This window comes from Tasmannia lanceolata, unplaced genomic scaffold (assembly GCF_043159265.1).
Source record: "Tasmannia lanceolata isolate RefF3 unplaced genomic scaffold, GAP_Taslan_0.1 ptg000008l, whole genome shotgun sequence".
Taxonomy (NCBI): domain Eukaryota; kingdom Viridiplantae; phylum Streptophyta; class Magnoliopsida; order Canellales; family Winteraceae; genus Tasmannia; species Tasmannia lanceolata.
Window position 1 is genome coordinate 24995366 of NW_027518685.1, and position 12594 is coordinate 25007959.

The following is a 12594-nucleotide window of genomic DNA, read 5'->3' on the forward strand; positions in this document are numbered from 1 at the left end:
GAAAATAAATGCTGAACAGGTTGCACTTTCCCCAATTCCCAAATCCAGTTTCTTCCCACCACAAAACAAAAATCCAAAAGGCCAAAAAGAGAAACCAAATAAGAAGGCAAATTACAAACCCCTCCCCAATTTAAAAACAATGACCAAAACATGAAACCACTCTCTTGAACTTCTTCTTCTGAAGAGGCACCTCAAGATACATGAAATCAGGGCATTTGGTCATTTCAGAAAAGGAAGTGATATCAGCACAACCATGCTTTAATAATTGCACAAACCCAGCTTGTCTTTTCCTTTTTAATGCGTTTGCAACAGCTTTTTGGGAACTATGATAACCCTTGACAGCTCTTTAAATAATAAAAGACGATGTGGGTTTGTGCAACTATCAAAACATGGTTGTGCTGATATCATTTCCATGTAAAAAAAAAAAAAAAAACATTTTTATTAACGAAAAAACAAGAACCCTTTTTCGTAATTTTCTCTCTCTTTTTACCTCACCATCCCTTCCGTGGTAGAGGCCAGCTTTTGCAGATTCAACCTCACGACAGTATCAGCAAACAAGCACGTATCCTCCTCCGTATTTCCCTCAGGCACATCTACAACGTACGATTCAATAACAACGGTCCAGATCTTCCCATCCCCACAAAACTCATTCACAGTCGTAACCGAACGATAGTTCCTTAGCCTGTGCTCACCGCCTATGATGCTGAAACCGGTCACCCTCCGGTCATCATCCAATATATCAAGCCTCTCCGTACTGGTGCTAGCCGGTAAACCAGAGATAACGTTGACGTCTCTTAAACACCCAACGGTCATCTCTCCTCTTAAGGAGCAATTCTTGATGAAGTGTTTGTACAACTGGGGTTTGTCAAATCTACGGACTACGGTCCAGACAGTATGTACGGGGGCGTATATACGCTGAGAGAGGAGGGAAGAGCATTGGCCTGTAGACATACGGTATGTGTGCCACGTGTCGATGATCGGCTTTAATTCCTCGAATTCTTGTTTTGAAAGACCGGCTGGGATCTGTTCGCTTCCTTCGCCTTCACTTCTTAACATTGATTTTGATTTTGATTTCTCTTCTCCTTCCATTGCCACTGCAAGACGGAGAGAAAGAGGGGTATTTATTTATAAAAAATAGGTCGATGATATTGGTACTACCATGTTTTGATAATTGCACCAACTCACCTTGGCTTTTCTGTTTTAATTGGTTTATGACAGCGTTTTTTTGGCACCTATAAAAAAAAAAGAAGAGAGGTTTCTGGGAAATTGTATTGACCTTTGAAAGGTGGTTAAATAATAATAAAAGACACGATGAGTTGTGCAAGTATCAAAACATGGTAGTGCCAATATCAGCATCCTATAAATAATGTTATATCTCAAGGTGGGAAATTATTAAAATAAGAGGGGGAACATATTTCTTTTGTTTTTGTCATATTATATTTCCACTGTTTATTTTTGTTTATGTTTTTGGATGCTGGAGACTTCGAGTGGTGAAATTGGAATCGTGGTGGCTGGCTCGAGCTGAGCTGAGCTGAGCTGAGCTGAGCCGAGCCGATTAAGACTATTATTTTGTCGTGAGCGAACAGAAAAGACTAAGAAATGCTAAAGTACGCACCTGTGCGTGGTGCGCACAAAACGTTGCTTAAGCACGCTATTCTAATTTCTGAGGACATGGAAGCCCTTTTTTGGGGCCCATCAAGCCATCTCTTTCGGGATGTTGGCAACACAGAGTGGGCCCATCCTAGATCTACGTACCACTTTCATGGTGAATATTGGGCGGCGAAGGCCCACGAGATACCGATGCGATTTTTTAGCTATCCACTAACAATCGAACGGTTATTGGTTATTTGACGTACCACTTTACAGCGAAAAGAGCCATAAAACAAAGATATCAAATGTCAAGGTGTGGGACCCATGTAAAGGCTCAACTAAAGGCCCTTAGCCCTAATCGAAAAATAAATTTTTTTTTTTTTTTGGTAGAAGAGGGTGAAGTGAAGGGTACCCTTAGCCTAAAAAATATGAAATTAAAGAACAGATAAATGTGATTTTTTGACATAATCTAATGACGGGTGCCCTTACTGTAGGTGTTTTTTAAGGGCGTCATTCAGTTTAGCATTTCTCTGTTTTATATTATTGCAAACACCCAGCTGCACGCAAGGTCACCTCATTATATCGACATCACTCAACTGCCACTTATGAGTTATGACAACACTGAAAAATGTTAACTTAAAAAGATGATTTGCTCGGCAATTTCGCAGGAAAATTCATTTCACACAGCTCATTGTTGCAGAAGAACCACCACCTCAGATGAATTAAAGGAATAAGACAATATCTGACAAAAATAAAGACTGAACCTGTGTGGATGCTTTCCCCAGTGTAAGCCACGGGCAAAATTACTATGATTTAGCTGACTTCGAATTTATTGCCGACTCATGTGCATTGTTGTATCCAACGCCAAACACATGTCCACACGTGTCGACACTCCTTTAGACACTTTTACCTGTATTGTTGGACGTGTTAGACTTAATGTGGGCGTGTAGACATATTTTTGTACCGTGTCAAGTGTGACATCCTGTTTTTTTTATTGAATATTGTGTTTACTTCATTCTCACAACCCGTATCCATGTCGAAATTGGACACACTAATCCATATCCACAAATCATTATTACATATATTTTCTATTTTAGCCGTGCCCCACTTCTAAAGTTTGAGGGGGGTTGCTGTGTCCGACACTCCGTCTCCGTATAGACACGCGGCACTCGTGTCCGTGTCCACAAATCATAGAAAAATTATCTAGAAATGATAAATACAGCTGGGTTTTTTTCTTCAAGGGAAACCTTCAATTTATCATCATATTTTATTTAAGTTTAAAAACTGGCTTTTTTAGAAACTTGGGTTTTTTTTCAAGAATTGTATAATTTTATTTTATTTTAAAAAAAATATATATTATAAGGGTTAGTGCCAAATTTGATATTCCAGGATGGCAAGGACTACCATTGTTTCCCATTAAAAAACTAGGGAGGTACAGTGGATAAGGAGGTGCCGCCCCATGTGTGACATCACAAAAAGTGGGAGTCAATGAGAGTATGAAATTCAACTGGAACTTAAATATATGAGATTTGCTGTCGCCGCTCTCACAACCAATCCTTTGTTTGCTGACGAATGTTTGTTCACACGACGGTATGATCAAAACTCCATGGGTTTGGGCCTGAACTCAATGGTTGAGGCTTTGTATCTCGACTTTTAGAATATATGTGTGATCCAACCGTTAGATTAGGTGTAAATCTGGCCGTTTGATTACTTGGTTGATAGATTAGGAAAATATGCTCGATTGGGCAATTAATCTAGATGTGATCATTAGGTTAGATTAGGATGTCTCTATCTTTATCTTTTTCCACAATCAACATGATCTTTTTTTTTCACGTGCGGCCCCTATTGCTGGGGTTGGCCTACACGTGGCACATGTGGCCCCTCTTTTGGATTTGGCCATTGCATGTGGATTTATGCTATCCGGGAGGTTTGAACTCAGGACCTCTGCTCTGATACCATATGAAACTACTAGTTAATTTAAAAGCTTAAGCTGTTGGAGAAGGTGTTATTTATTCTTTTATACTTTATACATAGATCACATATTCTAACGTCAATCTTGAGGTCGCAGGCTCAATCCCAACTTACCTCCCTAAAAAAGATCAAAACCCTATAACCTAAATGTTCTGCTAAAAAAGACGGTTTCAGATTCATTTTCTCAGGGATGTAAAATGAGAGACTAAAATGGCCCCTATTAGAAGCATCTGAGGGGCCATTTTACAGGTTGTAGCCAATTGCATATCGGACATTTGTCGTTCATGAACATAACAATCGTATCACTTTGATCCAATGGTTGTAGTACATTGGAGATTGCCAATGATTAGGTTGGTGGGCCTACATTGGATGGATAATGGGTTTAGCCCATTCAAAGGCGGCCCCACGCATGAAAATAAATCGGACTTCATGTTCTTAGCAATTGTTTCCACGGAGAAGGAGGGCATAAGGATCATTGATCTGATGGTTTTTGGTTTTTCAAATTAATCCAATGGACTTGATCTGTATCTGCTTGTCTCACGTGGAGCATGTATGTGTAATTGGGATCATTGATCTGGTGGGCCATCCGTGGTTGTGCTCACAGGAGAATTGTACAGACACGATCACATCCACATGCCACATGTAGGACCCAACAAGTGATAGTTATGAAGAAATCCTAATTAAGATAGTTCATGATATATAGTTAGGAAGAAATCTTAAGGTGAGTACTCATCGTTGCCTACAAGTTTTGGGGAATGATAGAATTAGAGCCCTTTTGGTGGGCCCACCACAAGATGTTAGGCTGTTAGCTATTCTCCTAGTGGTCCCCACTATAGATTAACCATTGAGGAAAATGGCTCTAAACAAAGTGATCCTAACCTTATAGTATAAGGAATTTTAACCGTCGATTGTGAATCTGATCAAAGCATTTTTAAGCTACGACCAATTCAAGATAAGATAGGACCCACCAAGATGAATACTCACTAATCCGCACATCCTCATTATTTATGTTGCCAGTACTCTTTAAATTTGAACCACCCATTCTAAATTGAGAAAACGGTTCCTACACATATGTGTAGATAAGTTATCTACACACTAGCTTAAAATACAGTGGGGGCCACATTATTTGGGTGATCCAAACCATTCATTTTTAAGGCCCTCACATAGATAGGGTGTCCACAAAAAATCAGATCCATAGGATCATCCTAACCATTCGAACTGTGGAGGCAAAAAATGGACTAATTTGTGAAGGTTTAAAGACATCCATTTTACCTCCACAAATCGTAGGGTTGGGATGATCTTATGGATCTGATTTTTTGTAGACACTCTATCTATGTGAGGGCCTTTAAAATGGATGGCTTGGATCACCCAAACAATGTGGGCCTCCACTGTATTTTAAGCTAGTGTGTAGAGAACTCTCTACACATATGTGTAGGAACCGTTTTCTCTTCTAAATTTCTAATTTAAATCGCTTCGGCTCGTTTTAGCTGAGCTAAAACATTTTGGCGTAGAGCTGGTCCAGCTGGATGAGCTGAGACGGCAAATGGATAATGCTGACATTGATTCTCTTTGAATTGAATGCGATGGACCCAAAAAAGTAGCGAAAGCTACTTATGCGGCTTGGGCTGGCTCGGCTAAGATTCTTCACTTACGTAGGAGGTAAGACAAACATTTCATCAATATGGAAGAGACATAAACATTTACAATCATTTATCTACCTAGGTTTTACTAGGTAAAATAGTGATAAGTAGTGTTTGGTTGTCAATCTCGTAGGAGTAATGAGAGGTGGTGTCATTATTAATATATAGAAAGAGAGAGAGAGAGAGAGAGAGAAAATTTCTGCTTCACAAGTTTTTCCTTTCTTAAGGAAGATGGAATGGAAGGTATAAGCAAGGTTTTAAATTTCAGATTTTGGTGAGGACCAAACCGAAACGTTCCGAAACTGAAATTTACCAAATTTCAGAAATTTCGGCGAAATCCTTTATAAATATTAATTTTGTTATTCCTTTACAAAATTTCAACTAAATCGGCCGAAATTTCGGCGAAATCCTTTATAAATATTAATTTTGTTATTCCTTTACAAAATTTCAGCTGAATCGGCCAAAATTTCAGCCCAAGAAAAAGACATTTCGAGTGCTTCTACCGAACAAATATTAATTAGCTTTGAATCTTGTAAGAGAATCTCTAGTAGGGATTGTGGTGCTACATTGGCTACTAAACACCAAAAAAGTATTTTTCTACTTCAGACAGGCATGTGGCAATCAAATTGGTAGAATAGTGATAAGTAGAATTGGATCTGTTGTGGTGCCAATTTTTCTACTTGGGAAGAAACAAACATTTTCCACAGAAGATAAATACCTGCAACTAAACAGAGAATACAGCTTGAATTGTGGAAAAGAGAGTGGGAATATCATATGGTCAGTGTATATCAATTGGTTTTGTCTCCACATCTTACCCTCCGAGCCATTTGGTCATAGGCAGCTTGGCTTGCTTATAAGCATTGTACTAAGAAACATAAATGGCAAGTTGCAAGTAGGAAGTTGCAAGTTGCAGAATATATTAAAGAAAAGATTAGAAGTGGGGCCCAGAGTTGAACTTAAAAATTCCTCCTTTTTGTCCCTTTTTCCAGAAATAGAAGTGCCCATCCCTCTCAGTCCTTAGCTACTCTAGCTTTCTATTTTAATTTTCAATTTATTAGACCATTTTGTGGAAGGAACTGAAAGGTGACCCAATTTATGCTTATGGAGAATAGAAGAAAAGTATGGTACCAAGTCCTTGGATTACCATGGTTGGTATTGGATGTGCATAGAATAGGAGTACAATAAGAAAAGAGAAACAGATTCCCATTTCTTTACCTTTTCCTGCCCTGGTTGGATTGCAAGAAAAAAAATATTTAATGGAAAAATTTTCTTGAATTTTTTTTTGATTCTTCATTAATAAATAGGGAAATGATATAATTAGGGACATGTTATCGGCACTACTGTATTTTGATGAGGGCACTCCTCATTTTATTAAAAGTACGGTATGGCCCGCACCATAGGATGATCCAAACCGTCCATTAGATGGGCCACAGCCTAAATAGGATGTGCCCCAAAAATCATTTCCATAGGTCGATCCTAACCCTCTGTTCAACCTATGGAAATGATTTTTGGGGCACATCCTATTTTGTTTATGAGATGGTTTGGGTCATCTTATGGTGCGGGCCATACCGTACTTTTAATAAAGTGAGGAGTGCCATCGTCAAAATATAGTAGTGTTGATAACAGTTCACTATAATTATTGTTAATTTAGAAGGATATAATCATAAATTGAAGACCCCTCTAAATAAAAATTGAATAGACTTGGTTAATCTAAATCTTTTTCCATGTGTAATTAAATAAGAAATTTAATACATTTTTCCTTTCCAAACTTTTCTAGAAAATTCTTACAATCCAAACAGTGCCAGTACTTACACATTCTATGTCCATACTGGTTGGAACTTGGAACCAAGACCATGTACTTTTTAGCCATTGATGGTATTAGTGACTTTCTGCATAGTCTATTTTTTTAACTATACTGTTTCTAAAACTACTATAATCATTCTTAATTTGTTTTACGCCCATTATGCGTCCAAAGAAAATGAACTTCCATGCTTATTGAGCCTCATCCCACCATCACCGGATGATTCTAAGTCTTTGATCAAGCATGTTAAAAGAGACGTCCTAAATATATCTCTATGTCTTTAATATTTTCATGTCTCAAATCTTGTGAATGAGATCTATCTGGTAGACCTACTGGGATTGTCTTGCTAGTTGATCTCTTAATCATAACTTAACAATTTTAATTTTATAAACTTTTTTTGTAACCTTTAACCAATCGGCCGACCACCGATTCATCGGGTAGACTTGACCCGATCATGATTTAAGTCTTGATTAGTGTTCCGATTTTCATTTTATGATTCAAAACGAAAAATAATTGTTGGTTTTTTAAGGTGACTAGCAACAGAAAAGAAAGAAATGGAGAAAGCATAGTATCAGAATGTTGTGGACCGTTCATCTGGTTGACCCCACCATAGAGATGCCCAGGCAGACATACATCCCGAATTCCCAAACCCCCCTATTCAAGATTTGTCAAACACGAAATGTGGCTTATGAGACCATTATAGGATAGCGGATACCACCTTTGATTGATCTGAGATGTCCATTTGATCCAATGATGTGTATTTTTTGTTGCTTAATACACATATAGCAACTCTTCTCCTCTTTTTTTATCTTATTCAATTTAGTTGTTGTAATATTTTAAAAATCTAGAAGACTACTGATATTTGCACTATCATGCTTTAATAATGACGAGTTTTTATATGATGCCTGACCGTGAGAATCACAAGGGCTAGGTGGGAAACCACCTAGCCCTTGATTTTTCATACGGTCAAAACAGGTGTTTTGACCGTACCTGTTTTGACCGTATGAAAAATCTAGGGCCAGGTGGTTTCCCACCTAGCCCTTGTTGCCTCGATGGTCGGGCATCATATAAATTCTCGATAATGACATGCTTTGATAATGACAAGAACTCACCTTGTCTTTTATTATTTGACCAGCTGTCAAAAGCAATTATAACTCCAAAGAAGCGCTCAGCAGCTGCTGCTTAAAAATGAAAGGACAAGGTGAGTTTGTGTCATTATCTAAACATGGTAGCGCAAATAGTAGTCGCCATCTAATATATATATATATATATATATAGATAGGCTACTGGTATTGCAAATACATTATGCATATGAACGATCAGAACTCAATCCAGCGTGATCAAGACCACAAGTTGCCGACCGATCACAATCTAGCAGTCAAGTAATCATTATGGGGTGGGCCGGGATTTTACACTAGAAAACAGTCAATCTGGACCATAGAATCGAGATTGAGTGCGAGATAACGATCAGATACTAGACCGCATTGATTAGGAGGTCTACCAGAAATCCAAAATTAACAGTATAATTCAAGAATTGTGTGGTGACTACCAACTTTGGAAAGATTTTTTGAACTCACTTTTTTGTTTATCTTTTATTTTCCCTCTTCTTATTATGAATGTCTCACAGAATTGCCAAATCCAAAGTTTTTTCGGGTTTGTTTCCGTTCGTGCACGACGTAAGCATAGATCAGCAGATTCTGTCTATTGGGCTTTATTGTATCTTGGAAGCAAATTCACAAATATTTGGTGCACATAAATTCGTCAATTGATGGGGCAAATATTGTCTTATGTGACTTAGTAACGCACCTTGAAGCTCATTTTCTTTTATATGTCCACCAAAATATTCTCTATCTCCTACCCATTTTGATCAACAAATCTAAGATAACTGAAAACAAAGAATCAAGATGTACATTAGGCCTGCATCTACAGGAAAGAAAATATCAAGAGAATCTCTTTGTTGGGACGGGTAATGACATGGCGTCACTATCTCTAACACAAACACCAGTGAGCCATAGCATTTTCTTTGGGCCACGACCCTGTCTTTTTTCTTTGTCATCAAGGCCATTCCTTTTCTTATCAAAAGAACTAAAAGCATGGAATAAAGAGTGCTGCTGTGACAAATCACATAACATCTTTTCTCTGAGGATATGCATGCATATTTTTCGCATAAAGCTAGTGTTTGTAGCCTTGCGATCTCTTCGATTTTTCACCATTTTAGGCCTGTAGCTTAATGATTGAGGCTTGGTTTCTCAACCTTAAGGCTGAAGATTATCCCTGCTTACCTACCAAAGGGACCCGAGTAAACTTACCCTTCAAAGCTAGCCGTTAAAGGAGAGGGTGCCCAAGTCCTTATAAGCCCATCCATGTGGCGGCAACGTGTATAGTCTTTGCTTTTGCGTGGAACCCCAATCTCCCCCTCCACGTAAAGGCAACGTGTATAATCTCCTCGTCCATGTGGCGCCAATGTGGGAACCACAAGATCTTCTCTGAAGGATTTTTCCCCCAACCTCGAGGGTACACAGGGATTACCGAGATCCTCCCCGAGGGATTTTCAGCATCCTTGAGGGCTCACAAGAGATACCACGCATCAGCTCTTATACTACTTGTTGGGACCCGGGTAGAACTCACACTTAAAAGATAGCCATTAAGGCGAGGGTGCCCCCGGCTTTTCCTTAATTTGTAACATTCTTCTCATGGGAACGGGATTTTCTGTCGTCATGGGAATTTGTTATTTTGGGTTTTGTGGAAGGGAAGGTGATTATTAAACTCCATTGCTTTGGTACTTTCCACTCCTTGTTTTTACTATTAAGCACTTCCATTGGAAACTGCAATGGAAGGGTATATGCGCACTAAATTGGTCTAAAAACTTTTTAATTAGCTGTTAAGACTTCATAAATTGTTCTAAAAACTATCAACAGCCAAGGAGTGTAAAATAGACATAAGGCATGTGTTTGGATTGCTGGAATTAGGGATGGAAGTCGACATCATATTCCAATTCTTATCCCAGTTCTCCCCTAAACAGAATGAGAAAAAAAATCTAATAAAAATTGTACTTCAACTGTGGTGGAATCATAATACCACCTCTTTGTTGACTTTTCCTTGTTTTGAGAAGAGAAAGTCTTTTTTTAATTCAAAATAAGAAATTTAACATTTCATGTCCTCTTTTGTGTGTACTTTTAAGCGTGGTATCGTCAGAGCTTTTGAGTTTCCCTAATTTCTCTTGTGTTGTGTGGAAACATTTAGTCCCACATTGGAAGTTTGAGGAAAGGGTCATGGGAACGAGAAGAGGAAATGGGAAGGCCTACGCGCATGAGTGGCCAAGTGGACCGGGTGGGCTTTTGGCTATAACACACGCGCGCTGCCCTGTCCGGCCGCGCGTGGGTCGAACCATTTTTTCCTTTATTTTATCTTTTGGCCTCAGTTTTTTCTTGATTACCTTCGCCGTTATTTGCTAATATTGTCGCCGTTATTAACGAATAACAGCGCCGGTATTGGGCAAATAACTGTCATTATTAGCGGATAACGTTGCCGTTATTGATGAATAACGGTGCCGGTATTGGACGAATACTTGCGCCGTTCCTAATGTTTTTTGCACAGTTGTGACTTTTGGTTGTGTAACCGCCCAATAAGTGCGGAGTTATCTTTTTGCCCGTTGGGAAACGTCTCCAAAACCTGTCCCTTAATTGAGGACGTGACTGTTGAAAGTCTATTTAGGCTTTGTTTTGGTATGAGAGAAGATATGAACAGAAAGATATTCTCTTTGAGTTTTATCTTCTTTCGTGTACTGGTTCTTTCTGTTTTTTCCAAGTTATGGGTCATTTTAATCTCTGATAAAGGTTGCATAAGCGTGTTCGCAAGGCATCTGGGTAGCGTGAGTGCACACCCCCTGGAGCGTAGTTGTTGCATCCTGCAGACATACACCAAGAAACCAATCTGCACCACGATTCGTCGTATGTAGGGGCAATACTTGTATCAAGGACAGCGAATCTAGATTTGTGCCTCGACTCACTGATAAGTTTCCTTCACTGTTTTTTTCATTTCTATTTGTTTCTACATATCATATTTGCACAGATTTCAAATTCATACATATATATATGAGAAAACTGTTGGTGCGCTTAAGCTCACCATTTTTTTGGTCCGCTTAAGTTGTTATAACGCCTCTCATTCGTTTAAATGTTTGGGTCCCGCTTAAGCGCACCAATGGGAGGCATTATAACAACTTAAGCGCACCAAAAATGGTGCGCTTAAGCTCACCAACAGTTCTCTCTCTCTCTCTCTCTCTCTCTCTCTCTCTCTCTCTCTATATATATATATATATATATATATATATATATATATATATATATATATATATATATATATATATAGAGAGAGAGAGAGAGAGAGAGAGAGCAAAGTATTCCTGCGCAGCTGCTCAGTTAGCTTAACTGAGCAGCTGCCCCAAAAAACTCATGTGGCCCCATATTTTTTGGGTGATTCAAAGCATTCATTTGATGGGCCCTTCCATGGATTGGGTGTGTACCAAAAATCAGCTCCATTGGATCACCAATGGGTGTCCATTTGTGGGGCCAAAAATGGACAGATACTGTTTGTCCACAAATTTGTCCATTTTTTGCCCCACAAATGGACACCCTAAGGTGATCCAATGAAGCTGATTTTTTGTGGACACCCTACCCATGAAAGGGCCCATCAAATGAATGCTTTGGATCCCACCCAAAATGTGGCCACATGAGTTTTTGGGGCAGCTGCTCAGTTAAGCTAACTGAGCAGCTGCGCAGGAACACTGCCCTCATATATATATATATATATAGGAAAATGATTGTGAGCTTGAAGCTCATATAGCTTATATGAGCTTGAGGGCCCAAACACATGTGGGCCCATATTGTTAGGATGATCCAAAGCATTCATTTGAAAGGCCCTTACATCGATAGGGTGTGTACAAAAAATCAGCTCCATAGGATCATCCTAACCCATCCAAAAGTGAAGGGCAAAATGAACAAACACCGTTTGCCACAAATCTGCCCATTTTCCCCTCCGCTTTTGGAGGGGTTAGGATGATCCAATGGAGCTGATTTTTGGTACACACCCTATCTATGATAGGGCCTTGCAAATGAATGGTTTGGATCACCACAAAAAATGTAGAACCCATGTGCTTGGGCCCTCAAGCTCATATAAGCTATATGACCTTCAAGCTATATATATTGCTGCTGCTACATCATCAAATTCATCTTGAAAAGGTATAATCCAAAATTCCCCCACATCCCTAACCAACACTCTTGGGGTGGGAAATAGATTCCGGCATTTTCCCTTTCTAATTAGGATTTGGTGTGAATTCTGCCACCTTGATTTCGTTCTTTATTAAACTAATTAAACAGTGGAATATTTGGAGGGAATTGGAATCAGATCCCAATTCCAGCACTTGATTCCGGCAATCCAAACACACCAGTGGACCTTTTCTTTCTATGGTACCACCAGCTACTTGCATGTGAATTATCGAAGGGCTACGATCATCCAATTTTTATGGGACGTCCCACCCATAATGGTTAGACCATCCACGGTGACACCTACTAATACTCTTTGCTTGCATGTATT

At 39.1% G+C, this 12594-nt stretch overlaps 1 pseudogene across 1 annotated transcript; it reads right to left on the reverse strand.

Annotated features, from left to right (window-relative positions):
• Positions 1-1255, reverse strand: LOC143883478 (abscisic acid receptor PYR1 pseudogene; annotated as a pseudogene). Its single transcript, XR_013252394.1, has 2 exons — positions 1186-1255; positions 1-1094 (listed from the first exon to the last, which is right to left on the reverse strand). The product of XR_013252394.1 is annotated as an abscisic acid receptor PYR1 pseudogene (transcript).
• Positions 1256-12594: the final 11339 nt, after the last annotated feature.